Source organism: Protomyctophum parallelum (genome assembly GCF_964188405.1).
Source record: "Protomyctophum parallelum genome assembly, chromosome: 10".
In the NCBI taxonomy this organism is placed as follows: domain Eukaryota; kingdom Metazoa; phylum Chordata; class Actinopteri; order Myctophiformes; family Myctophidae; genus Protomyctophum; species Protomyctophum parallelum.
The window spans coordinates 29,129,305-29,139,313 of record NC_139704.1 but is presented as its reverse complement, the minus strand read 5'-3'; the positions used below and the strand labels follow the sequence as shown (position 1 = coordinate 29,139,313).

At 45.5% G+C, this 10,009-nt stretch overlaps 1 protein-coding gene across 1 annotated transcript in view; it reads right to left on the bottom strand.

Moving 5' to 3' along the window:
- Nucleotides 1-844: 844 nt before the first annotated feature.
- Nucleotides 845-10,009, bottom strand: part of loxl4 (lysyl oxidase-like 4) — a 336,094-nt gene continuing 326,929 nt past the window's right edge. The window contains exon 16 of the transcript XR_014569801.1: nt 845-859. The gene's annotated coding sequence lies outside the window, so the exon portion shown is untranslated. The remainder of the gene's footprint in view (nt 860-10,009) is intronic.

Below are 10,009 nucleotides of genomic sequence, written 5' to 3'. Positions count from 1 at the left end.
TGCACAGCGCCTCCAGTAAAATGTTTCGCTTTTTTTACGATTATGGTACGACAATGAAATTCAATACATCACCGGCATATTCTTTTTTTTCCTTTCTTTCTCTCCAAATTGTTTTTTAGGTGAGACACACATCATCGCTGCAGATGACGTGGCATTCAATTATGCAAACCATTAAGTCATTAAAATCTCATATCCCACGTTTCCTCGTTTGGAAAGACGGAGGAAATAGTGTAATTTGTCTTCCTCTGATCACACTGGAGAGCAGACCAAACAAACTGCTTTTCAACGAGCGACTGCGGCTGCAGAGCTGCTGCTAATTGCCGAGGACGTCTGCGACTGACGCGGGTCTGCAGTCGACCGTCGTTGACATTTCACAAAGTGACACGCAGACTTGCTTTCACTGGGTGTAATTAGTCATCTCTCGACGAGAGCTTGGAATGGGCTGTGTGAGTGAGAGGGCTGGCCAGGGGACAGGGGAGTTTGTAGAGAGAAATGGGAACCGTGAAAAGGAATGATAAAACTGCAGTGTTGATTTTGACAAATGTTTTGACTTAGTTTTAGTCGGAGCCATTTTATAGAAGAGATGCGATATTGAGGGGGCAGAAAACAGCCCGGTCACTTGGTTCATGTACTCGTGTGAGCCCATAGACTGCAATGCATTCCGTAAACTTCCGGTTGTCCCCATTCAATACTTCCGGTTGTCCCCATTCTAGTCTAGTCTATGTAGAAGAACCGCCATTGGACTGGCCCCAAGAAGTGAACGGAGTTTGCGTAACTCTGTCTTACACTATGGCTATGGTTTTAGGCATAGTTTTTAGAATACATTTCTATTTACACACAACGTTGTGAGCTTGTAGATCTGCTATTTTCGAGGCATTACACCTGCACACAACCAAGCATATAATTACTTTTTATTTGTTGACGAAAATGTCAGTACATTTAGTTTTAGTCATATAGCTTAGTTTTTATTTAGTTTTTGTCAGTGAAAAAAGTTATTCAACGAAATATTTTTCATCATATTTTAAGTCTAAAATTAACACCGTATTCAAGCTTTTTGCTCACACCAGAGCATAGTCAGCATATGGCTGTACAGTTTATGTACTGTTTATTCTATTTATCCCAGTTGCCAAAATGATTACTCGCATAGAATTCTGTCCGTTGCCTAATATATGCTGTTTCATGTTCTTTATTCACCTTTATCTTACCTGTTTGTGTGAGAGAGAGAGAGAGAGAGAGAGGGGGGGGAGGGGGGGGGGGGGGGGGGGAGAGAGAGGTGGCTTAGAACCGAGGTTCTTTAAAGTGGGGTCCCTCAGGGTTCCTTGAGGGGGTCCAAAATGACTACAACTATGGGGTCCTTGAAATCAAAATAGTTTGAGAACTACCGGCTTAGAAGCAGAGCCTTTTGGGTCCAGGAGTGTAAAGAGTGCTGAGCCAAACCACTCAATCTGTGTGTCTTCTTGAAGGGCCATTGTGTTCGTGTCCACAGTGGGGCAGGGCCATTGCCACTTAACAAAAGGTATCCACATTGTCACACACACACGCACCCCCTGAGCCCCCGCTCATTGTCCCTGCAGCCTGAAAGAAGACAGACAAAATGGAGATGGAAGATTATGACAATTAGTGGTCACAGACCCACCTGATCAGACCTCCCCGTCTCTCGGGGTCCACAGGGGTCAGAGTTCACGACCCGGCTGCCAAAACATGGGGGCTTAACTGCTGGTGTCACACCACTAACCTTTAAGCACACACACACACACACACACACACACACACACACACACACACACACACACACACACACACAGTCACACACACATCCCCCCCCACCCATCTGACCTTGACCCCTGCTGTTGTGTGTGTAAGAGTGACAGAGGGTGAGACTGTGATACAAAGAGAGGTCAATAGGTCGTCCTGGCAACAGATTTATTGATTGGTTAATGCGTGTCTTTCCAAATGCGTGTATAAATCTCTAAACCTGACGTGTGCATGTTTTTGTGTGTTTTTGTGTTTGTTTGTGTTTGCACGTCGGTTACCAAGCGAGAGTGTGAACTTCTGAACCTGCTACAGTACACGTCCATCCGTGTGTCCATCCGTCCGTGTGGGTGTGCATGTGTTTGTTTCTGTGTCAGTCTGTACTGTGTGTGTGTGTGTGTGTGTGTGTGTGTGTGTGTGTGTGTGTGTGTGCGTGTGCGTGGGTGCGTGCGTGTGCGACCGTTTGCATGGTTGTGTGTGCAATGCAAGCACGTGAAGGATCCCATGTTTTTGAGTGTGTGTGTGTGTGTTTCCATGCAGCAGTAAATCCTTAGACTGACATGTTGCTTCAGTGGGGAAACAGCAGGTATGGGACTGTGGTGATGGTCTTCCCAGATGGCCCTGGTACCCTGCCCATGGGAGGCCCCTCTGCCTCACCTATTCATTTATTCATTTTCCACTGCAGATGAGACTCTCAGGCCATTGGGATTGTTTCCCAAAGCCCACGCCCCCCGAGAGCAGCCGGGGTGTTTTCTTATCCACCCTAGTCCACACCCCCCCCACCACACACACACACACACACACACACACACACACACACACACCCTTCCCTCTTCACTCATTATCCCATTCCCTCTTCACTCCCATAACTCCCACTCTGCTTTCTCTCTTCCTTTTCGTCCCCCGGTCTTCCTTTTCACCGACCTGTGTGTGTGTGTGTGCGTGTGTGCGTGTTTTGCTCAGGTCTAACCTTGTAACCCACATGCAATAGGCTGACTGACAGGGTCTGACTAAATAGCATTTCATTGTCACAGTGTCATTGTGTGACACAGACGTGAGAGAGAGAGGAGGGGGGGGGGGGGGGGGGGGAGAGATTAGGCTGTCACACACAAAAACAACATTTAGGCACATGCACACATGCTATATTGTAATCAACATGCTCACACACGTTTTATTTATATAAATAAAATAGATACAGGCCAGGTATGGTTATGGTGGGCCAGCATTGTATGAAGGTATTGCACCTCGTGGCAATATGTGAAGCCAATGTGAACTTAAGTGTCATGGCTATCAGATGCTGCATGCGTTCATGACTTGATGCATATTGTTCCAAAATCACACGACCATAGAGATAATGTTTTCCGATGAAAAATGAATATTAAAAAAAGAAGTGAGCTGATCTGGCCAGCGGTGCCTTACACAAACGGACGTATGGACCTATGGATCGTGGCAAAAACATATTCTCTGCCTTATGCACGCCTTAGGCCTGGCGTATAGACAATTAATGAATACGTACGTACGTACGTACGTACGTACGTACATACATACATACATACATACATACATACATACAGTACAGTTCAACTTTGGATTCAAATCATTGTCTGGTTCCTCCCGTTTTGTGCAACAGTTTTAATTAATTTCATTGAGCTCTACACAGTCCAGGATTTAGTGCCAATACTGTCTGTCTATTGAACTCTAAATGAATTAACCCATGCTAATGGTTCAGTCGACAGTGTTGTTGGCTCAGCTCGTGCTTAACTCACAGTTGGCCGTGTGATGGTGTAAGTATAATTAATCTGATGTGTGTTTGCATGCATACAGTATCAGTATGTGTACATTGTGCCTAAAGCCCATAAGCCTAATAATATCTCCCGTGGCCAAGAAGGGATTCCCTCTTGGGTGGGCCGTGCCGTGCGCATATCTTTTCTAGTCCGAGCATAGACATGGTAATGACTAATGCCCCGCCTGCCTCTGATTGGCCTACTGACACTGCCGGCCGCTCCAGAGTTTCCTCCGAGGTGGAAAATACATGCTGGATAGTCTGCCGCAAGGTTACTCTGTTGTGGGAAATAAATCAATAAATCAATAATACAAGTACGAGTGACAGCTTGGCACGCGCGACAGTAACTTTTATTTTTGTAGAAGAGGCAAACTAATATTGTTTATTCCGTTGGCCTGTATTTTCGTAAATTGCTTGTGGATCAGCTATTTCTGCTATTTTTATAAAATGTATGAACATTCTTTTCAACATGGAAACAATTATGACGATTATGTCAAATACTTGCGATAATGTAATAATTGTGACGAGATGTCTGGTCTCTCATGCAGCAGGCCTGGGTTTGAATCCAAGCGGTGATGTTTAGAGATGTTTAGAGAGATGCACGATATCATCGGTAGCATATCGAAATCGACCATTAAAATGCCATATCGGTATTAATACAGATTATTTTCACCGATATTGACAATCCAATTATAATGTAACCGTCAATGGTTTTGTGCTCGCAGAGCAGCCAGTCTGCCTGTCTCTGTCTGACTGTCTTATCATCTACTTTCACCAGAAAAACAAACATTACAACAACAAAAAATCAGCAATGAGTTCAATATAAATATAATATAATAATTTAATATATTGTAATCGGCAGATACAGTATACAGCATATAATCGGAGATGGGATATGGGTCATAATTTGATAATGGTGCATCCCTATTATGTTGGGTACTCGTCTGGGATGGGTTCCTCAGTGTAACACTATAGACATACTGTAGGAATATGTCAACTCATTGATTAGTCCGTTTAGTCAACACGTGTTCCAATTGTGTTGATTTACAGTGGTGGAAAAAGTACTCAAATGTTTTACTAAAGTACAAGTATCAATACTGCAATGTAGAACTACTACTCCGTTACAAGTAAAAGTTCGGAATTCATGTATGTACTTGTGCAAAAGTACAAAAGTATTGGCATCAACATGTACTTAAAGTAGCCTACTCATTATGCAGACTGTCTCATTTCAAGTTTTCAAATGTATAAAATGATGTAGTGGAGTACAAGTAAAAGTATTGGAAATTGGAAATACTCATGGAAAGTATAAATACCTCGAAATTATAGTACTTTCCACCACTGTGTAACGTATATGCATGCATGTGTGTGCAGAGGTGACAGGCAGAGAGGCAGCCACTATTCAGCTGTGAAAAAGGTAACACTTATCAGCACACGGCAATAAAAACACAATGAAGCCATTCTTCCTCATGGTGTGTGGATGGAGAGCGCCTGTGTGCGTGCGTGCGTGCGTGCGTGCGTGCGTGTAACCATAGCACTGTCCAGTAGTAAAGGAGAGAGGGGGGGTTCTGCCTGTGCGGTGGTGAGGGCAGGTTGGTGGGATTGGATCAAGGCCTTTTCCTACATTGCTTACTTTGTAGTATTAATATTAACAGTTTGACTGTTTTTTACGATTAACCCGCATTTTAATCAACCCCCCTTCACTGCCGAGATTGTTGTATTACCTTTAGAGCATACGCTGAATTATTTGGGCTTTTAATCCGCGAAAATCCATCAAAAAAAGCTCCCGTGGTTTGTTATGATCTGTGTGTAGCATCCACCATCTTGGTGCACCCGGAAGACGCACACAAGATTGGTTTCAATGAGGCGTTGCAACCAATGCATTTCCATTGGCCTCAATTTCCCAGAAGCCCTAGCAGCCCACAGCATGTGACGATTTCCGGTTTCGTCATCAAAGCGAAGCCATCCAGTCTCATACTCCGCGACGAAGACGGATTTTCTTTTGATTCATTACATTACGGCGGATTAAACACATAAAACAAAAGGCGGGTATGTCCGATACGGCAGCGACATTAACCTGGAGTAATCCATTCGCGGCACGGAAACTGTTAACTTAGCCTGTGTGTGTGTGCGTGGGTGTGTGTGTGCGTGCGTGTGCGCGCGTGCACGCATGCTTAATAATTGATGTCACGGCTGATTGGAGGAGACCAGCAGACAATGCAGGTCTGTATTCCTACACTTGTATAGTGTGTGTGTGTGTGTGTGTGTGTGTGTGTGTGTGTGTGTGTGTGTGTGTGTGTGTGCGCGCACATGTCGGTGGTCCCTCGTCAGGCTCTTATTAGCCACACTAAGTGACCTTTGAGGAGGTGCTGATGGCTAGCCGTGGGACCCAGCCAAACTCTTCTGCTCCTCTCTCTCTCTCTCTCTCTCTCTCTCTCCCCCCCCCCATATAACCACATCCCCCCTCTTGCTTTCACTGCACCTTTTAGTCCGATTAATCTTTTTGCTTTCTTTTTAGTTTTTGCGCTCAATATTGTTTCCCTTCTGGATTTCTGCTGCCGGTTTACATCTTGCGGTCTCCACTACATTTTTCTACTAATTCAACTCCGGCGCAGGGAGAGAGAGAGAGGGGGGGGGGGGGGGGGGGTGGTGGCGGGGTGGGGTGGGGGGTGGGGGGGGACATTCTCCGCCTCGCTCCGTTCGTCCCCGAGGTTAACCACTCACATCTCGTTTAATCACTCCATGCACCGTGCGAGCACGGAGATAGGTTTTGATGTCTTCCAACAAAGGCGCCCCTTGTCCGGCAGGAATCTAAACCAATACTCACCCATTCCCCCCGTCCCCGTCCCCGTCCCCCCGTCCCATCCCATTTCTGTCACTCCACAGGGCCCAACACGGAGAATGTTGCCCTATCATCAGCCCTATCAGCTGGACAGCTGCCCGCCGCTCCGCCGCCACTCTGCGCGTCTCAATCGCACCGTGACCGCCGTCCAACTTCTGGGATAGATGGTGAGGAGGAAGAGACGGAAGAATAGCTCGACATAAACGGACTCGTCGACGTCACACATACACGCCAAGTGAGCTATAGTGCCGGTACCAGGTCTGTTCCCTGAGAGTGAGATGTGATGTTGGGAGTGTGTCTGCTCCTCTTGTCTGCGTGTTTTAACTTCTTGTGTTTTTTTCCCCCGTAAATAAACGCCCCTACTTGATCATACTACTACAGCATCACCAGAAAGTATCAAAAGTAGCAGATCTGCCAGCTCGCGGCGCCTTTCTAGCTTGTTGATCTGCTACTTTTGCTATTTTTGTAAATGTTTTGGACATATGCTGTATCCAACCAACAGAGCATTTAAGCTGTGGTGAAAGTGATGCCCCCAGTCCCATGTTGGCCTTCTGTCGTGACCCCTCTGTCTATGGCAGTGGTTCACAAAGCGGGGTCCTTGAAGAGATCCCAGGGGGTCTCCAGTTTAATGATTGGTAACTCTGAGAGTGTACAAATTGAACCAAATGGAGAACCACTGGTTTATGAGATTGCTGTGTATACCGAGTGACCCTCCTGTCTATGGGATATACGTGGTTGAGTGACCCTCCTGTCTATGGCATATACGCTGCTGAGTGACCCTCCTGTCTATACTGTATACTACAACATGACGTCACGCCGCGGTGATAAGCGACTCACCGCTCACCAGTGGTCACCTTATCAACTAAAACTGGAGTATGAATAGGCCTTTACTATAGCCCCCTGGCCCACCAGCCATGTAGTAGAGTTAGCCAGCATAACTACGTTAACCCCAGCATCCTTATTCTGGGGGAACATCCACATAGACGGAAGAAAAGCGGTTCCAGCACAGTTGTAACTCCAGTTCATTTCACTAAAACTAGATGATTAAATGATTAAACAACTCACCACTGTCTTTAGTGGTGAAGGCATTCCCACAGTACTAGATTGTGCAGGTCTCCAGTGTATACAGTATGGTTTGCATGTCAAGAGCATAATATTATGATTAGTCATGAGGCGCATTACCAAAATGGAATCTTAAAAAGAAAACATTAGAAAGGGAACCTTTTTCTTCCAGTCTTTATTAAGTAAGGCTCATTCATAGTCTGGATTTTCGGTGGAGAGGTGACCACCGCTACGGTGGTGAGGTGACCACCGCTCCGGTGGTGAGGTGACCACCGGAGCTGAAATAACGTTGAGCGGTGGTGAGTAAAAACAGAGAGAAGGGCTGGGGCGGTGGCGGTGGTTTGCTCTTCACCGCGGCTCGGTGACGTCATGTTGTAGTTCACTGGTCACCTCACCACCGGAAATCCAGACTATGAATAACGCTTTAGTGCTGCTGTTTTAGCTATTTACCCCTTTTTCTCACCAATTTAGATATTATGCCAATTGATTCCTCCACACACATTTCTGTGTTGTCACTGCTGTTGTATCCTACTGACTCGCCTACCAGTGAGGAGCCCCCACCGGGAGGACATACTGTTGTATCCTACTGACTCACCTACCAGTGAGGAGCCCCCACCGGGAGGACATACTGTTGTATCCTACTGACTCACCTACCAGTGAGGAGCCCCCACCGGGAGGACATACTGTTGTATCCTACTGACTCACCTGCCAGTGAGGAGCCCCCACCGGGAGGACATACTGTTGTATCCTACTGACTCACCTGCCAGTGAGGAGCCCCCACCGGGAGGACATACTGTTGTATCCTACTGACTCACCTGCCAGTGAGGAGCCCCCACCGGGAGGACGTAGAGCCCTGCTGACAGCTTCCGCCTCAGCTAGTAGGAATGCGTAAAGTGACACGTGCCAATATAGACGCTCTCGTGTTTGTATGACCTCCGCAGTGGTTGGCAGGCACTTTACCCCCAATTGCTAGTTTTATTATTAAACTAGAAAAAGTGCCCTTCTGGGCACAGGTCCCCACCAGGAGGATAGGAGTGTGTGTGATGTTTGGCAAAATGTTTAGAAGTAATATAAACATGTTTGTGTGTGTGCGTGTGCGTGTGTGTCTGCGTGCGCGTGACGTGACTTGGCCTGTGTAGCGCCACCATGAAGCTGATTTGAAAACTGTCAAGTGGCATTTCTTCCTCAGCCTCGTGGGAATATTCATGCACAGTTTCACCGTAATCGGACGCTGCGTTGAGAAGTTGTGGCGATTTGTACAAAATGGGTACAAAGCAGGCTACTCCTGAAAACTTTAAAAGCCAATCGTAGCCAATCAGGATGGATTATGAGAAATCAAACAAACCCATCTTGATCACATGACTATGGAGAGCATGTGTACCGATTTGCATGACATTTGGATAAAATATTGTAATATTAGAAAATGTGTTGTGAAAAATTCCAGGCCAAGGTTTTTCCTTGGCCTCTATAGTGTGCATACAAAGTTTTACACAGATCTGTGCAGTTCTGTGCAAATATTCCAGTGGTATTTCTTCCTCTGCCTAGTGGGAATGTGCATGCACAATTTCATGGAAATCACACGATGTGTTGTGTTCATGATTTGCGGCATTTTGTTTGAAACTGAGCACTAATCAGGATGGAGTCAGAAAAATCTGAAAGACCTGTTTCGTTGAATGGCTCTAGAGAGACTGTGTACCAATTTACATAATGTTTGGGCAAAATCTGTAGGTGTACTGTCCAAAAGATTGTTGTGAAAACCTTGGGGTAGAGGTTCAGCTGTGGCATTCAGGGAGTGTGTGTGCAGAGTATGGCTGCGATCCAGCCAACGGTGCTGGACGGACGGACAGAGTGCAAAACATACTCTCTTCCCATGCCTTCGGCCTGGTGGAGAAAACTTGTTCTGAAGTGAAGTGGTGCTGTACTTGTGCTGTAGTACTATACTGTACTGTACTGTACTGTACTGTACAAGCATGATTTCACGGACATTCTGTGCTCAAACGGAAGACAGACAGACAGACACACGGACACACAAAGCTGTGTATTGGAGTGGCTGATCCGCTCAAAAATGAATGTTTAGTGTGTGTGTGTGTGTGTGTGTGTGTGTGTGTGTGTGTGTGTGCACGTGTGCGTGCGTGCATGCGTGCGTGCTTGTGTGCGTGCGTGAGTGCGCACAACCGTGCGTGTGTCCACACTTCTGTGCATGCATATACTGTATGCTTGCATATACTGTACTGTATTATACTCTACTTTATACTGTACATACTGTACAGTTTCTTTTACAAAAAAGGCACATTTCAAAAACGGATTCTTTATAAAAATTTCAAGTATATTTTATTCATTTACTTTTTTGTAAAACAATTCAGTAACAGAACTACTTACAGGTTAACTGATTAAAAAACACAAAAAACAATATTGTCAGTTAAATTTTGTTACAGCAACAGTGAATTCAGGTGCTATGTCTGTATGTACGATTTCTGTTGTCATAACATGGAAGTATAATTGAAGCAAATTATAACAATTTCAGCAAATAACGACAAAAAAAAAAAGAAAATGTTTCAATAGTGATAGTGAAG